Raw genomic sequence first — 18,519 nt, forward strand, 5'->3', positions numbered from 1 at the left:
GCACACGCAACTGAGACATGAACTGTTATATTTTAGCACACACAGCCATGGTTTGAATCCTGGGAGTGGTAGTAGTCTGCATACAGAATCATACCCCATAACTGTACAGATATGTCCAGAATGTCCAGTATATGGGCCCATATCTGCTGCCTGTCCCCCTGCCCCCCTGGGAAGTCAGTGGGATGATCCCAGGTGTTTAGGCAGCAAACAGAATACAACTGATTGTCACACATCTATGAGAACAAACCTGTCACTCTAGCAACTCCAGAAACTATGAGAGTAATTAGCCAAGTATGTCCTATCTACACCCCTTTGTTGTCAAGCTGTGACCAGAGTGTGTACAGAAACAGAGTGAGATGTATGTGCATAATATTAATGTGTAATCTGGTACTTTGTGTGGCAGCATTCAGGTAGTGCTCACAAACATTGCTCCCACAGGTACATCTGATATGAACACTGTGCCGAGAAATAAAACACTTGATATCCTGTACTGGTACTGTTTACTTTGGTATTGTATGGAATTGTGAGTGTTGCAGTTGCTCTGAATAATAAGGTATCACTGATCACTGTCACCCACATTGTGCTACTTAATATAACTGTCTAGGGCATCCTGTGTAAGAATGTTGTAAGTGACTAAAGGTTGAAGAGGGCAATAGTCTAGATATGTCCTGGTTCACCTGCATGTGGTCAAGACATGGCCAGAGTTTGTGCAGAAAGAGATGGACAGGTATGTGCACAACATCAACCTGGAATCTGGGAGTATATGTACAAATAGTGTTAACAAACATTTCCTCCACAGGTATACCAGGTAAGAGGTGTATACTGAAGGTAAAACCAGTTCATGTATAAAGATGACAGCCATATCACTGTCCAAACTAAGGCAATAGGGTAGTGTAGTAATACTTGTAAGGTACAGATAACAGCACTGACTAGGAAAGTAATTCAAGCTACAGGAATATACTAGTTGTTAATTGATATCTTTCTCCCCCCCACCACCATATCCCCAACAATAAACTAAATACCCACCTCAACTGGTATGTGATGACTTCACTATTATGTTGGGGCATATGTCCTATTGGTTGATAATTATTGAAATCTGTTTCTATGCATGTGCTATGTTGAAATACTCCAACATTGGTGGCACGGTGCCATCAATGTATCTGCATAGGTTCATAGGTTCGTACTAGGCTATCTGCCCTAGGGCATTTATAAGCCTAGCCAGAGTGTGTGTGGCTTTCACCACCCCTTAGGATGAGAATACTACGCCCATTTAGGGTTTAGTTTACTGTGCCTCTGTCTAGTAGTGACACAGAGATGACCCCCGGGGTAAACCTACGATCTCCCATCCACTCGTCAAGATTTCTCTTGAATAGAGTTAGTGAGGGGCTCTGCCTAACATGGATTGGGATTCTGTTTCAGAGTGTAGGGAGCCTCTGGGTTATGAATCTGTCCCTCCAGCACGTCCTATTTATTTCTGTGTTGAGGTTTAAGTCTCTTGCTCGTGGCTCTGATGGATTTGGATTTTCTGAGGTGGAGCATGTCCATTAATTCTGGATTGGACATGGCCTTGTACGTCAGGCACAGATCACCTCTGAGTAGGCGGTATGCGACTGAATAGAGCTGGAGTTTTTTCAGTCGGGCAGCATATGACATATGTTTAAGACCCTTTATCCTCTTGGTGAGGAACTTTTGGGATCTTTCCAACTGCTGCAGGTGTCGGGTAAGATACATCCCAAATGGGGCATTGTACTCAATCATTGGCCTGATAAGAGAAGAGTACAGGGCACAATGACCTCTCTTGATCTAGATGTGAAACCCTTCATGATAAGGTGGGCAATATAGAAGGTCTTCCTAACCACTTTGGCAATGTGAGTGTCAAATGAGAGGTTACTGTCAACCTGGGTCCCTAGGTCCCTGATTACCTCTTCCATACTTAATGGATTACCACCTATGTGGTAATTTGTGGGTACCTTGTTTTTCCCAAAGGGTATGACTATACATTTTTTGGCGTTCAGCTTAAGGCCATGGCTCTGGTACCAATTATCCATTTCTATGAGGCCTCTCTGAAGGATGTTTGTGTCCGCTGGGGTATCAATTATGGCGCCCAGTTTGCAGTCATCTGCGAACTTTGTCAGCCACAATCCTCCTATGTTTGCCTGAACCTCGGAAAAATAAATGCTGAACAAGAGGGGTCCCAGGACTGAGCCCTGTGGGACACCGCTTGTGACCGGCTTAGTGTCTGACATAGCTCCAGCAACTCTGACCCAGTGGGTTCTGTCCTTGAGCCAGTTTGCAACCCATCTTGTGACATATGGGTTTACATTTAAGCTGGTGAGTTTGTCTATGATGCCCGAGTGGGGTATTGTGTCAAAGGCTTTGCAAGGTCAAGGTAGGCTGTGTGAACTGCCTTACCCTCATCAATGGCCTTAGTGACTGTTTCGAAAAAGTCGACCAAGTTCAAAAGGCAGGATCTGCCCTTGACAAAGCCAAATTGGGTAGGATCCAATGTCTGTAGGTCTCCAATGTCTTTGTTTATGAGTTCCATAATGATCCTCTTCATAGCTTTGCAGACCAGGCTCGTCAAGATTATGGGGCGGTAATTTCCAGGGTCCGTAAAAGCACCGCCTTTGTGAAGTGGGACCACTGTTGCCGTACGCCACTCTTTGCGTACGTTTCCTGTAGTAAGGCTAAGATTAAACAACAGCCTTATGTGTGGGTTTAGTTCCTCTTGGAGTTCATGTAGCACACAGCCCAGGACACCGTCCGGTCCCATTGATGCTGTGTTTTTAGCTTTAGAGAGGGCGGCTCTCACCTGGGCATCTGAGATGTTAGGGAGGCTACACTCTGCTGGGATAGTTATTTCTCCTTTTGGGGAGGAGAAATTTGCACTGAACCTGTCTGCCAGAATGTTGGTAATGTCAGTGGGTTCAGTGTATTTTGTGTCATTTTGGACTAACTCTGAGCATATCTGGGAGTTTCCACCCAGGTTTCTAACATAGCTAAAGAAGGCCTTGTGATTGTCTTTTGTATCTTTTGCGATTTTTCTCTCAAAGTTGGCCTTGGATGATTTTATGAGTGATCGTAGTTTTTTGCTAGTACTGATCAGAGATGCCTTCCCTTTTAGGGATTTTGCTCTGTCATGTAGTAGCTTCCTCCTCCTGTTGTTGTTATTACCACTGTGGTCCCATATATGTATGTGTTCCATTTGCTATGCAACTGTTCTGTATCTGGTGTCTGAGTTAATGGGAATATCTATGCATGCTGTTATACCTAACCCTGGAATGTGTTGACTATTACTAACCCACATATATTGATACACCATAAACACCATAGTACATATGGGAATGAGGGTCCCAGCAGACCCACCTGTCCCACCTCAGCTGGCCGTGGCACCAGGCACCAGCATGTCTGGTGCCCAACCCAGGACCTCCTTGTCCATTGGTCCTGCACCACCTTCGGTTGGAACCGCCACAGGGGATGGGGCTCAGCCCCCCCAGGAGTGAGCACGGACAGGAAGCTGTCACCCATCGCCAGGTCTGGGTCATGGTGCTTAGAGAGCTCGATCAGCAGTTTGGAGATCTTCTACACCAGCTCAAGGGCCACATGTCATGACTAGAGGGTTGGCCTGGCTCTCTGACTCAGCCCCCAGCACAGCCACCTTCAGGGCTGTGAAGGTGCAGTGGTGACTGCCCATGGGTGAGGATCTCAGTCCCACTGTTTCCACTACGGGGCTCATGGGCTTCCGATTTCCCAACACCCCTCCCCATCAAGGTGTTTACCCCCCACATGTGTCATATACCACCCCTGTATGCGTTTGTCTTGTCTGTTAACCTACCCAACCTACCTCCCCAAATATACCTTCTATCCCTCCCCAACATCCCACTCTCACCTGAAAAAAAAGGGCAATCTGTTCCCAAAAAAATATCGCCCCATACATAGCTGTCCATTTTGCACACATGTCCACTGGACACATGTAATCTGGTCTAATTGGCATCACAACATATTATTGTTGCCCTCATCCCCTCTCAGGGGTTAGAGTGTTCAAACCAATCTCCAAAGTCAGTGTATATGCACAGCTGTTGCTGTACAAGAAATGGGCAGCTATGGACCTTCCCTACACCCTCCTGCACACCCCTAGCTATTTTCCCCTCTGTCTTTCCCTCTTTGTGCCTCTTTTTCACCACTTTCCTATCAACCCCTTTTTCTTTTCTTTTAGAGAAATTAGCGTGGGGTAAGCAGGAGTAAGCACTTTTAAGCAGCAGTAAGCGGGTTTAAGCCTGTTTGCATGGGGGTAAGCAATGCCTACACAGGTTAAGCAATTTAGGAGCTAAATATAAGAAACTGTAACCAGAATTTAGCAGTGCTTACCTCCACACAAACCCGCGCAAATCCACTTACAACTGCTTAAAAGTGCCTTAATCACTCTGTGTCCAACGGCCCATGTTCTGCCCAGCAACAAAAAAAAGCCTCTGCAAGGCTCAAACCCAGGACCCTGCACACCATAGCCAAAGTGATTTAACACTAAGCCATGTCAGATACACATAACCCTGATGTTTTCAAAAACATATCATCCAGCCCAGTCATTCAACAGTACGGGAAATGTATTTACACATGTAGATGCATGTGTGTGTATATATGTATATATGTAAAAAATTTTTCCAAAGCCAACTTCACACTTTTTAAGACATAAGTGGAAAACTTCACGACACCCATGCTGACGGACAATAGAGGTACGACTGCTGAATCCTATATAATTGCACTTTATAAGCACTTACACGAGTACATGGATCATGCAATCCCTAACAGAACCAAGATGCTATCCCCCCAAAAAAAGAAGTCAATCTAGTGGACCCTGCCATAAACAAACTCTACAACAGAAGAAAGAAACTGTTGCAAAAAAGAGTAAAATCCCATGATTGGAGGAACTCCGTGGTCAGCCTCAATAAGAAGCTGAGAGCCCTCATAAAATCCTCCAAAGCTAGTTAAGAAAACAAAATCACCACTGAGTCTAAAGACAACCACAAAGCATTCTATAGCTATGTCAAAAATCTCAATGGCAACACTCAGATCTGCTCTGAGTTACAGCACAATGGCACTAAATATGCAGAACCAACTGATATTGCCAACATCCTGGCAGATAGATTCAGTGCTAACTTTACCCCTCTCTTATCCCCTAAAGGGCCCATCTCTATACTGGAAGAATGCAAAGTTCCTGTAATCACGGCTGCACAGGTAAAAAAACACACTCTCCAAAGCCAAGAACACAGCATCCATGGGACCTGACAACATCCTAGGCTGTGTTCTACATGAACTACAGAATGAACTGGCACCCCACCTAAGTACCATGTTCAATCATAGCCTCACCTCAAGCTTTGTGCCCACTGAATGGCGCACAGCAATGGTTATCCTACTTCACAAAGGAGGACCCACCATGGACCCTGGGAACTACCACCCCATTAGCCTGACAAGCCTAGTCTACAAGGCTATGGAAATATCATCATGGAACTTATAAACAATGACATTGCTAATCTCCAAACTCTGGTCCCTACCCACTTCGGGTTTGTAAAAGGCAGATCATGTCTCCTAAATCTGATAGACTTCTTTGAAGTGGTCACCAAAGCCGTAGATGAGGATAATGTGGTTCAAACAGCCTATCTAGATATTGCCAAGCCTTTTGACACCATCCCCCACTCTGGAATTATAGATAAACTCACTAAACTAGGTATAAATCCCTATGTCACAAGATGGGTTGCCAACTGGCTCACTGACAGAACCCACAATGTGAAAGTAGAAGACTGTAAGTCCAACTTCAGACCAGTGACAAGTAGAGTACCACAGGGTTCAATCCTAGGTCCTCTCCTGTTTGGTATCTACTTCTCTGAAGTACAGGCTAATGCAGAAGGTCTTTGGCTAACAAAGTTCGCAGTTGACTGCAAATTAGGAGCCATAATAAAAACTCCTAATGATGTGGACATCCTACAAAAAGGCCTCACTGAGACAGATGCCTGGTGTCAAAGCCATATCCTCAAGCTCAATGCCAAAAAGTGCATTGTCATCCCTTTTGGTAAAAACTCTGTACTTATGAACTACCACATAGGCGGTAGTCTACTTAACAATGAAAGTGTGATAAGAAACCTTGGGACACAGGTGGACAGTAGTCTCTCCTTTGATAATCACATTGCCACAGTAGTCAGGAAATCCTTCTATGTGGTGCACCTCATCACAAAAGGTTTCTCATCCAGGAAAAAAGAGGTAATTGTTCCCCTCTACTCGTCACTCATTAGACCCATTATAGAGTACAACGCCCCTTTCAGTATGTACCTCACAAGACATCTTCAACAACTGGAAAGGCCACAGAAATACCTTACAAAGAGGATTACCGACCTCAAACAGATGCCCTATGCAGACCATCTCAAAAAAACCCAGCTTTACTCTGTCGCATATCGCCTATTCAGAGGCGATCTCTGCCTAACATACAAAGTTATGTCAAACCCAGAGCTGTTGGACATGCTCCACTTAATGAAATCCCAGTCCCTCCGAGCTACATGCTCTAGGGACCTAAACCTTGTCACCACAATAAACAAAACATGCTGGAAGGATAGATTCCTGTCCCAGAGACTTACCATACTCTGGAACAAACTACCTACCTATATCAAACAAAGCTCCTCATTAGTACTCTTCAAGAAAAATCTAGATGATTGGATGGGAGATAGGAAATTCACCCCATGGATCATTTCTGTGGCTCTGCTTGACAGGGACATAGGAAAGTGATTTTTTTTTGGGTGGCAAAAGCCAGAGTACCATTTGGCTAGGCTTATATAGGCCCTAGGGCCAATAGCCTAGTACCTACCTGTGAACAGTTATATACATATCTATATATGTAGATATACATATATTTTATATATATATAAATATAAATATAAACATATATATATATATATATATATAAATATAAATATAAACATATATACATCATATGCATACGTCTATAGATATATATGTCTACATCACTATGTGTATATATAGATATATATATATATATATATATATATATATATATATATATATATATATATATATATATATGGATCCCTATCACAACACTGACACACCACAAAGCCGACATCCAAAACACTGACACCAAAAGACTGACAGCACACAATACCGACAACGCACAAAACCGAACACCATAACACCCGACCCAAAACACCAACAACCGTAAACTACACATTACACACACCTATACATGCACTAACCTTAACCCAAACCCTAACCCTAAGGTCCGACACAACTGCACACTTACCCTACCCACACCCTAACCCTAACTCACTTAACCCACCCTTAAACATATAGTCCGTCACTATTGCACACTCACCGCACTCCCTAACCCTAACTCACTTAACCCACCCCTAAACCTACAGTCCATCACTATCGCACACATACCCTACCTGCAGCCTAACCCTAACTCACTTAACCCACCCTTAAACATATGTTCCGTCACTATCGCACACTCACCCTACCCACAACCTAACTCTAACTCACTTAACCCGCCCCTAAAACTACAGTCCCTCACTATCCCACACTTACCTGTCCGCTCCCTAACACTAAATCCCTCACTCTATCGCACACTTACCGAGTCGCTCACACCTTCCCATGTTGGTGTTTGTCCTGGGATCTCACCTTGCCGATCATCTGCGTCATCGGTCTTCTCATCTCCTTCTTTAGAGTGTCGGCCTTCTATGTCGGTGTACTGAATGGGACCCATATATACAGCATATATATATATATATATATATATATATATTACAGCAATATATATATATATATATATATATATATATATATATATATATATATATATATATATACAGCAATATATATATTTTATATATATATATATATATATATATATATATATATATACAGCAATATATATATTTTATATATAATATATATATATATATATATATATATATATATATTTTATATATATATATATATTTTATATATATATATATATATATATATATATATATAGACATACATCTGTAGATAAAAATGGGAACATAATTAAAACATGTATGTCCACATGCACCATTACTGGGGTTGAAGGGGCCCATGAAACATACGTCTTATACGTATAGGTACCCCCCCCCCAGCCAAACATGTCTTCCCTGCAATACACTACCAACTGTTGCAGATCCCATAACCAGGACCTGGCACAACATGGGCACAATATGTTAGCAGTACTCCATCCCACCTGTATGATGTCAGGCTGGTATCAATAACATATCATGCAGTACAGTCTGGTTATCATAGGGAATATACATTGTGGAAGCAATCAACATCCCTAGGATACATATACAGACACATATATGCAGATACAGATATACATACATATATATATATATATATATATATATATATATATATATATATATATATATATATAGGTTCACTTTATAATTTTAATGTATTGAAATACCGAATATATATATATATATATATATATATATATATATATATATATGTCCACAAATACACAGATACCCATGTGTAGACATATATATGAGCACATATATACATCACATAGATCTACACATATATAGATATATACCTATATGCACATTTCTACATATATACAAAAACACACACAAACATATATGTATATAAATACATGTCCCCTATATTACTACCACAGTGCTGCATGCTATGTGCGAGGAAACAGCACACATAGCAATACACACAGATATCTACAGCTGTCAGTGTGTGCAACATGGCCGGATATGTCACATGTGCACCTCTTGTTGGGAATATAGAATGCGGATATGGGGAAGTGTGGCAGGTATAGTTGTGGAGGTGGTCTGGGTTGGTAGATATAGAGGACAGCCTACAGGGGTGGTATGTGACACATGTGGTGGGTAAACACCCTGGATGGTGTATGTGGTCTGTGATGTGGATGCCCCATGGGCCCCAATATGGACACAATGGGAACAAGCCTCCCACCCACTGCTACTCACAACAACAGTCCACGTCCTGAAGGTGCCTGTCCTGGAGGCTGAACAGGAGGAGCGTGTGGGCCCTGTGAATGTGTACTGGGTGCCTCAAGGTGATGTAACACATTCCACATTTGTTTGTGGAGCCCATTATGGAACAGACCCTGGACCTATCGTCAGGGGACAGGAACATGTCTGTGTGTGCCCCCAGAGGGGGGACAACATCCCCTGGGTTGGTTCCACCTAACGGTATTGCTGGACCAGTACATGAGGATGCCCCAGGGTGGGTCACACATGTGATGTGGCCTGGTAACATGGGCAGATATGCTTGGAAAGGTGGTTCTGCTGGCCAATAGTCATATACATGCCAATGTGTCACTGTTATAGAACATATGTTGGTAATAGTAGTCTACACAATCCCAGAACATGTCCAACAGCATGCATAGATAACCGCAATAACACAGAATGTCAGATGTGCAGCACATACATAGCAAGCATACCACAGGCATATATGGAACCATTGTGGCCCTGACAATGGCATGCAGGTTAATAGTCTGTAACAGGCCAGCAATGATAGTGTCCACACAGGGAACATGGCCACAAACACATTGCACAAAGTGTGGTACAGTACAATATCTGCCCCACTGGTAGGTATGCTGTAGCCATACCTACTGACTTGTGTGTACAGTTTGTTGTCACTGATATGGTGGGGGTGACAGTGATGTGTATTAAGAACTGTGGTAACCTTGCTGCATAACTTGCTCACACCTGTGTCCATCTTCATGTCTTTCAGGCACAATGTCTCATAGAAGGCTGCCAGCCTACATTACAGCTGAAAACGAAATCTTGCTGACTGGACTCATACAGCCTAGGTGACCTTGTTTGGCCAGGCTGCCCAGTGGACCACCCTGTGGAACGACCTAGTCCACAGGGTCAATGATGTCAGACTGCACAACTGCAGTTATGGGCAGGTCCGGCATCATTGTTCTGGCCTGCTTCACAATGCCCGTCGGCATGCTGCTGCAGTCTGGGAGATCACCTCGCCACAGTGGGGAACATGCCATCCACCCCCGAGATGTGTGGAGGAGCTCCTGGCCAGCTTCGTGGCACCTGCCCATCCGGCCAGCCACCAACCGCAGAACACCTTTGTGGTGATGGGTGCCACCCACACACTGGCCGAGGAGCATGCAGGTAAGGCCACAGGGCACATCCATAGACCACTGTTGCATATAAATTTGCATCAGTACAGGTAGATCATGCATATCTGACATGTCATAGATATATTTTGTTGCTGCATAGTAGTGATAAACAGATGTTCATATGTGGTAGTATTGTGGAAATGTACTGTTGATGTATTGTAATACTGCACCCACCCTGTAGCAATGCCACAGGTGTGGCCACTGACATTTCATCTCTCACCCTCTTATGTAGGTCCCTCCAGGATACCACCAGGGCAGCAGCCTATAGCTGGTGAGTATGGTTTATGTAGATGCTTGCCAATACACCAGGCATGTAATGGTGATGGTATATCCCATGCACACATCTAACACACCTACCCAGAATGCATGCTGTACATGAGCACGTATTGTTGCTGTGAAATGCACAGTATCACAGGGGTGACCACGATGGGGTATTGGAAGGGTATGTCAGACACCTGCATGATAACCAACATCCTGTCATTGTGAAATGTGCCCACAGTGAGTAACATAATGGTGGGAGACATGGCCTACAGTAGGGACTTGTGGGGAACAGCACCCATATACAGTGCAACACCAGTGTATGTACCTGTAGGGCAATGCCAACTCCTACAGAGATACACTATGGCATAAGGCATTACAGTGGTTCACATTATCATCTGAGACTAGTCTGTAACATGTGGTGTTCAGTGTATGGGACACTGCAAAGTGATACACGTGTGGGGCTTACTTGTCTTGCATCTGCAGAAAGTATGCAGGAGCGGGGAGAGGTGTCAGGATGACACACCAGTGCACTGCAGCAGTGATCCTAAGGATGCTAAGAATGGCTGTATCTGCACATAGTCAGGTTAAGGACCTTTGGCAGCTGTAACCCTACCCCATAACAATAGTGACAGCAGTGTGTGAACACCAAGGGATGTGCACATGAGTAGACCTTGCAATCATGCAGATTAGGGGGACATGTGTTGGGCAGACTGAACATGCACTGGCAAATGCAGATGGCCCATGCTGGTGTACCCCTGCCAGGAGAAGTGACTGCTGTAGTACACACAAGAGGTGCGACAAACCGTCATGATAAGTCTGTGCACACATATGCCCACATGGTGTGTATGCATTGCGGTCAGCATCCACAAACCTAACACATTCCGTAGACACTGCCTGTGAATGTACAGGACATATGTCACATATCAGGCTCATGTACTGCTAAGATATGTGGTGATGTGGTCTCATGGCAGCTCAGCGATGGGTGCATCATATCTGTAGAATATGAACAGCCAAAGCATGTGTTTGAAGGAATTGAGTACATGACAGTCTGCATGTATTAAGATGTACTGTGTACTATGAACTTTGAATGAACTGTGAGTAGTAGAAAATTACTGAAAAACAAGAGTCTGCTTGAAAGCAGGAAATGTGCCTTATATAGAAGTATATCCGATTTTCTTTCTCTGCCCAGAGATGTAATGATGTGAACTGCTTTATGCTTATGGGTAAATCATTGATTGGTTAATTGTCTTGTATAACAATCTAATTGGTTCATTTTATATTGTTGTACCATCAGCAATATTCACAGTATACAAGCTAGTGCATTCCTTAGTTCTGGGAGTCTCCCTAGTGCTTTTCCATGAGGCTCCCACGTGTGTACTGTAGTTAATAAATACCACTGAAAGAGAGAAAGAACTGCATTTGTCTTCATTCTCAAGGTAATGTGTAACATAACAATTGGTGCCGTGACTCGGATCTGAATTGAGAACAAGCTGCAGCAGTCAGGAACTGAACGAAATACTACTAATAAAAGGGCCCATAACAGATTTTTCTGTTTCTGTGGTATTTCTTTCATTTTTCTGCACCTGTCTGCCTTAAAGATTTGGTATTTTTAACTATGCAGAAATTACATGATTTCTCTCATTCAGTCATTTTAAGGTAAGTGGCATGAATTTCTTTTCTGCTATTGATTGTGCAGTATGAGTCTGGGTTAAAACGAAATGCTGGCGACATAAGTGTGCAAGGAGATATGAGTGTGGGGAAAAACGACGTTTACACAACGTCTTAGCTAAACCTGTAAAATACAGTATAGCTTTCTGCGTGACAATGGGAGCGAGTGTGGGAACAATAAAAGAGCCAGTAAGACTGCAAACTGGGCGCCATAGTGGAAAGTGCATCGGACACTGATATCCTTCAAAGGACTCCGGCCTGAAGTTAAGCGCCAAAAATGTATAGTCATACCCGCGGGAAAAACCACAGAAGAGGTTATCAGGGACCTGGGGACCCAGGTTGACAGTGGCCTTTCTTTTGACACTCACATTGCTAAAGTGGTTAGAAGACTTCCTTCTACATTGCCACATGAAGGAAGATTCATTCAGATCTAGTGAGGTAGTATTGTTCCCCTGTACTCTTCTTATCAGACCAATCCAATGTACAATGCCCCTGCCCCATTGTATCTCACCGACATCGACATCAATTGGCAGGACCCCACCCCAAATCAAAGGAAAAAGGAGGGGGACTGTGCCTGACATACAAGGCCATGTCCAACCCGGAATTATGACATGCTCCACCTCAAAAAAAAATCAAAAACACCAAAACCACTAGAGCAGCTTAAACCTTACCTTTAATATAAATATAAATAGGACGGAGGATAGGGATTATCGGTCACTGCTGGACAGAGGCACAACAAACTATGGGGCACAGTATTTTTCATATAGGGGGGGGTAAGCCACAATAATTTGGGGCTAGGCTTTATAAATGCCTGCAGATAGCCTAGTAAGAGGTACACCAGCTGGTTATATGTTTTTTCTGTGTGTCCCGGGACAGTTGCATATTTTTAAATCAGTGAATCACCCTTACTAAAAATGATGGTGATCTCGCCTTCCCAGAAAATGGTAGTTTTAATAAAAATATCCTGACAAATTTGCAGGGAAAATTGAGAAAAAAGGGAAGAAAAATACCAGGGTTATGTTGGGCAGCTTTCAGTGACTGGATGTCAGAGGCAAAGGAAAGGGAAAAGGATTTGGTAATTAGTAGTCTTAAAGAGCAAAAATTAAAAGAACAGTTAAAAGAACTACAACATACTGCGAGTAATTTAGATGTAGCAGATGGTAAGCGACTAAAGGAACCACCCTTCAAGGGATTATATTTGGTAAAAAAATTAAGTAAATTACAAATACCTGAATCATCTGAAGATGATAATCCTTGGTTTCCCCCACCTCCCACAGCCCCACCGCAGTATCAGCCCCCACCGGTCCAGGAAAGAGCGGTGAGCTCCACGACGGGAGTGGTAGCCAGCGAGGAGAGGAGCATGCTAGTACTGGGAGTGGAGATCAGGCAGGGGGAGGTCAGGCTAGTGAATCAGACACTGAAGAACAGGATAAGGAAAAGGCATTACACATAATGACCCGTAGTAAGATAAAAAAGGAGACAAAGGCACAAATGTTTTTTAAGCCTAGATCTTATAAGCCTAGATCTTATCAGGAAAAAAAAAAAGGAAGGCTTACATCTGAAAAAACATTTTGGCCAGTTTTCTGCCATGATAGATGATGGCGATGGCTATTATGGCCCTGATAAGGTTAATCCTGATTCAGACTCTGAGTTATCAGACAATGGCAGAATGTTTCCCTTGAGAGAAGTTCAGAACCCAGCACATGCTAGGGATGCATGACAACTGGCAACTGTAGTGGTACCTAGGGTGTGGTCAGCAGTTGATTTTCAAGCTATTACTAAGTCACTCCCACCCATCCATACAAACCCAGCCAAATTCCAGCGTGTATTAGCAGGACATATTTGTCTGCAAAATCCTACCATAGAAGAGGTTAGAGCAGTCCTTCAATATGCCGTCCCAGCGGATTTAATTAAACAAATCTGTGATCATGCTAATGTTCCCACTCCAATACTGAAGCACAATATACAAGGGGAAAATGGGTTTGAGGCGGTCAGGCAACGTATCGTCAATGCTATCACCGTAATAGTCCCACCTACCCCTAATTGGTCGAAAATTAAATCAGTCATACAAAAAGAAGATGCGCCTGTAGATGAATATTTAAATCGGCTCACTGAAGCCTTTGAGGCTTATTCTGGGTATCCAGAGCCCACCGAAGGACTGGCACAGAGTGGATTGTCGGCTGCTTTCGTAGATGGGTTACGCCCCCAAGTGAGGGATAAGTTAAAGGAAGTGTGCTTAAACTGGCCTAGTTTAGGATTACATGAGTTAGTCCAACAGGTACAATACCTATCTGACCACTTAGCTAATGAAAAGAAGGACTTACAGGAAAAGTTAGTAAAAGCACAAATTCAAATGTGTAATGCTTTTGGCCAGCCGCCTGGTCAGTGAGGTAGAGGATGAGGAAGGAGTGGACGCCAAGGGGCGGGAAATTAAACTAGACAAAACTGACAGGAAACACAGTCAGCTCCACCCCAGAATTATAGTAATCAGACAGAGTGTTTCAACTGTGGCCAAATAGGCCGTTGGAGGAATGAATGTCCATATTTAACTGAACAACCTGCCCCACCCACTGATACATTGCATCAGTGGAATTCTAATCGGACTCCATCCAGTCGACAGCAACCACAATTAAGGTTCCCTGAACTTAAACAACAGCAATTGTGCCCTTTTATTCCTGTGGATCAGGATGGACCACATGTTATGTTACTAGTTAAAAATAAACCATATCCATTTTTGATTGATACCGGAGCAACTAAATCCATGCTAGCTGGCAAATCAGCAAAGAATGCTCCCCTCTCCGACAAGATAACTAGAGGAGTGGGTGTCTCTGTTATACCTATTGAGTATTCCGAAACTGTTCCAGTCCCAGTAACTTTGGAACCTCTACAAGATAACCATGCATTTTTAGTAGGACCCTCAACACCTTTAAATCTATTAGGGAGAGACTTGCTTTGCAAAATGGGGGCCACCATTTTTTGCACAGCTGATGGAGTTTATCTCCAAGTACCTTCAGACCAACAGGATAGCACCCTGGCAGCCTTAGATGAAACTATCACTTTACAGACAATGTGTATCCAGTCAGATCTTGACAGAAACAGGTGTTTACATTCTCTACCCTCTCACCTGTGGACTACTCATGACAATGATGTGGGATTTTTGACCTCAGCTACTCCTGTAAAAATAACTCTAAAACCAGGAGCAAGGTTGTTGCGAGTGCCACAGTACTCTTTGACAGCTGAGGCTATATCTGGTATTTCCACTGTTATTTCTGCATTGGAACAGCAAGGGATCATAGTACACACCACAAGCCCATGTAATACCCCAATATTACCAGTAAAAAAACCTGGCAAACAAGCTTACAGATTTGTGCAGGACTTGCGTGAAAACAACAAAGCTGTTTTGCCCGTTTTCCCAATTGTACCAAACCCAGCTACTATTTTGAGCTGTATCCCACCTACTGCACAATGTTTTACAGTCATAAATATTTCATCAGCCTTTTTCTCTATTCCAGTGCATCCTGACAGTCAGTATTTGTTTGAATTTACCTACAAAGGTCAGCAGTATACTTGGACTCGATTGCCCTAGGGATACGTAGAGTCCCCAACCTTATTTTCTAGAGAGATGCCTAGACAGCTACAGAATCTGCAACTACCATCACGTTCAGTTCTTATCCAATATGTGGATGATATTCTTATAGCTTCACCAGACAGTAAATCATGTATGGAGGATTTCCTTTTAGTGCTAAACTTTTTTAGCTACACGAGGGTTTAAAGTAAATAGATCAAAATTACAATTCTGTCATGAAAAGGTGCAGTATTTGGGACATATAATTGCAATGGATTCTCGTCAAATACTCCCAAATCACATAACTTCTATTCAAAGTGCCCCTTGCACTGTAACCCAGAGGCAGCTTCAAGGATTCCTTGGCCTAGCAGGATACTGCAGACAGTGGGTGCCTAATTTTTCGGAGATTTCAGCCCCCCTGTTATGACTCCTAAAAAAGGATGTTACAGAACATTTACCCTGGACATCAAAGCATGAAGAGGCTTTTCAGGCTATCAAAACAGCCTTGGTAAATCCTCCTGCTTTAGGGTTGCCAGATTATTCCAAACCTTTTGTTTTCTTTTGCTGTGAGCGAAACAAGACTGCCTTGGGTCTCTTAGCTCAGCAACACACTGGAGGCTACCGGCCTATTGCTTACTACAGCACTCAGCTAGATCCGGTTGCCCGGCCTGTTTATGGGCGGTGGCAGCTGCCACTGTCTTGGTTGATATGGCAGCCCCACTAACCCTGGGACATGATACTATACTAGCAGTTCCACATACAGTTCAAGCGTTACTTTTAAAAACAAAAACGCAGTATCTTTCAAATGCACGCCTTACTAAGTATGAATTAAGTTTAATAAATAATCCTGCCCTACAAGTCATACTCTGCTTACCACTGAACCCTGCCTCTTTAATACCAACTTCAGATGAGGGCGAACCACATCATTGTGTGCTTGTAGTTAACTCTGTTCTTTCTCCTAGGTTACATTTATATGACACTCCTTTGCAAAATCCTGACTTAGTTCTTTTTGTTGATGGATCCTACTTACGAACAAACTTTGGTGAATTCCAAGCTGCTTGGTCAGTTTATACTCTGACTGAAGTTTTAAGATCAGCACAATTACCCCAAGGCACTTCTGCGCAGGCTGCAGAACTAGTGGCATTATCGAATGCATGTAAAATAGCTAAGGACAAGTCTGTTACTATATATACTGACTCCCGTTATGACCATGGTGTTGTTCATGATTTTGGTATATTGTGGAAGGAAAGAGGGTTTTTAACATCTTCCGGGGCACCTGTTAAAAACCATTTCTATATCAATAACTTGCTACAAGTCTTATTGTTACCTTCTGAACTTGCTGTTGTTAAATGTGGAGCCCATCAATCCAATGACTCCTTTGAAACTAAGGGCAATAATTTAGCTGACTTGGCTGCTAAACAGGCTGCTCTCTCACAAACTGTTCAGGGACATTTTCTGCAGCCTCTGCAACAAATGGTTACTTTTGATACCACAGTGTTAAAAGCTTTACAGGATAAAGTACCAGAATCAGAAAGAATAACATGGCTGGCTCAAGGTTGTTTTAAATGCTCTGATCTCATTTGGCAACATCCCAATGGCAGATTGGTCTGCCCAATGTCCATGTTAAATTCTCTTATTAAAGCATATCATTTGCCAGCCCATGTAGGGGTACAAGCATTAATAAAACAAATCCAAAAGGATTGGTTTGCCCCAGTACTTTCTGCTTCTGTGTAGCATTTTTTGAGCACATGCTCCATTTGTTTACAGTATAACATTTCAAAAGGCACTATGGCTCCCGCACAACCACTGCCAGAACCATTGAGACCATTATGTGCTTTGCAATGGGATTTTATTGAACTCCCACCTTGTACTCATTTCAAATATGTTTTAACTGTTGTTGATGTTTTCTCTGGGTGGTTAGAAGCCTACCCATGTGTTAAGAATGATGCTATTTCAGTTGCTAAGAAACTTTGTTATGAATTGATACCTCATTTTGGTGTTCCCTGTCAAATATATTCAGACCGTGGAACACATTTTACTGCTCAGTTGATTGATTCATTGTGTAAAATGTTAGGCATCACCTTAAAATTTCATTGTCCATATAGACCACAGGCATCAGGTATTATTGAACGCATAAATCAGACACTGAAAACTAGATTGGTTAAAATTACTATGGAAACGGGCCTCACTTGGGTACAGACCTTACCTCTAGCCCTACTCTCTATGAGACCACAAGTACATCCTACTAAGGGACTTTCTCCTCATAAAATCCTTATGGGCTGCCCTATGCGCATGCCCATGACACCACCACCGCCTTTCTCTGAGTACAATGCATTTAATCATGATATTCTTGTATATTGCACTTCTCTTGTCTCTTTTTTTACAGTTTCATCACTGCCAGGTAGCAGTGGCTCAACATATCCCTGATCCTTTCCTGTCTTCTGCACTACAACCAGGAGACTGGGTGCACGTCAAGTCTTTCTCTCGAAAAACAACGCTTCAACCACATTGAAAGGGGCCATTCCTGGTTCTACTGACGACATCATCAGCGGTGTGACTACAAGGCTCGCCCACCTGGATTCACATATCGCACGTCAAAAAGGTCGTGCCATCCAAAGATCAACAGCCTTTACCTTTTTCACCTCCAAACTCTCCACCTATTGCTACTCGTACTGTACCAGCACCTGATGATGCCTAACATTTACCTGTTTGGAAAACCCCAAACTCCTGATACTATGCAAACTTAACCACCGTTTCCACAAAAGTACTGGACAGCTATTTTGGTGGTTATTCTTGTTGTTTTGTTATTTTTACTCTGGCCATTTTTATT

The sequence above is a fragment of the Protopterus annectens genome, chromosome 8.part0, assembly GCF_019279795.1.
Source record: "Protopterus annectens isolate FY-2018-M chromosome 8.part0, PAN1.0, whole genome shotgun sequence".
Taxonomy (NCBI): domain Eukaryota; kingdom Metazoa; phylum Chordata; order Ceratodontiformes; family Protopteridae; genus Protopterus; species Protopterus annectens.